Below are 1,730 nucleotides of genomic sequence, written 5' to 3' on the forward strand. Positions count from 1 at the left end.
TACATCTAAAGTGCAAACTAGAAGGGCTACTCAAGATGAATGTTTGTATAGTAGCTTTCTATCACAGGAGGAACCTAAGAGAGTGGAAGAAGCTCCATTGGATCCAGATTGGATTTTAGCAATGCAAGAGGAGCTAAACCAATTTGAAAGGAACAAAGTATGGAAGCTGGTACCCAAGCCAAAGAACAAGAGTTCTATTGACAAAAAATGGGTATTCAGAAACAAGATGGATGAAAATGGCATTGTCATAAGGAATAAAGCCAGATTGGTTGCTAAAGGCTATTCTCAACAAAAGGGAATAGATTTTGATGAGACATTTGCTCCAGTTGCCAGACTTGAAGCCATCAGAATCTTTCTAACCTATGCAGCCCATGCCAATTTCAAGGTCTATCAAATGGATGTCAAGAGTGCATTTCTGAATGGGGAATTGGAGGAAGAAGTTTATGTAAGCCAACCTCCGGGATTTGAAAATCCAAATTTTCCAGACTATGTGTATTATCTGTTGAAAGCACTCTATGGACTAAAGCAAGCACCTAGAGCCTGGTATGAGACTTTGTCAAAATTTCTTCTAGATAATCACTTCACAAGAGGTACAGTTGACAAAACTCTTTTCTTTAGAAATATTAATGGCTCTACAATACTTATTCAAATTTATGTAGATGATATTATATTTGGTTCTACAGATGATAAACTTTGTAAAAAGTTTGCTAAGTTAATGCAAAGTAAATATGAAATGAGCATGATGGGAGAGCTAACTTATTTTCTTGGTTTACAAGTTAAACAAGTTAGTGGTGGAATTTTCATTAGTCAAACTAAATATATTTATGATCTTTTAAAGAAGTTTGACTTATTGGATTGTTCATCTGCAAAAACTCCCATGGCCACTGCCACCATGCTTGAATTAAACAAGGCTGAAAAGTCTGTAGATATTTCAAGTTATAGAGGCATGGTTGGCTCACTTTTATATTTAACTGCTAGTAAACCTGATATAATATTTTCTACATGTCTCTGTGCTAGATTTCAAGCTGACCCTAAAGAGTGTCACTTAGTGGCTATTAAAAGGATTTTCAGATATCTCAAAGGGACTCCAAATCTAGGAATTTGGTACCCTAGAGAGTCTGGTTTTGATCTAATTGGCTACTCAGATGCAGATTATGCAGGTTGCAAAATAGACAGGAAAAGCACAACTGGCACCTGTCAATTTCTAGGGAATAAGCTTGTGTCATGGTTCAGCAAGAAGCAAAATTCTGTTTCAACATCAACAGCTGAAGCTGAGTACATTGTTGCTGGTAGTTGTTGTGCACAGATACTGTGGATGAGGAATCAACTATTTGACTATGGTCTAACTGTTGACAAAATTCCTATATTCTGTGACAACACAAGTGCCATTGCCATTACTTAAAATCCACTGCAATACTCAAGAACCAAGTACATTAACATCAAGTACCACTTCATAAGGGAACATGTGATGAAAGGTACAGTGGAACTTCATTTTGTTCCAAGTGAAAAGCAGATTGCAGACATATTTACCAAGCCACTTGATGAATCAACATTCACAAGATTAGTAAGTGAGCTAGGTATGCTTAATTATTCATAAATTCATGTCCTCATTATAATCTGCTTTGAAGCCTGAAATGAATTTGTGGCAAGAACAAAGTTGGCTTTAAGTAAAGGTTATTCTATCAATGGATATTCCCTATCCGTTGAAAGCCAAAATTGTTCTATCAACG

This window comes from Apium graveolens, chromosome 1 (genome assembly GCF_009905375.1).
Source record: "Apium graveolens cultivar Ventura chromosome 1, ASM990537v1, whole genome shotgun sequence".
In the NCBI taxonomy this organism is placed as follows: Eukaryota; Viridiplantae; Streptophyta; class Magnoliopsida; order Apiales; family Apiaceae; genus Apium; species Apium graveolens.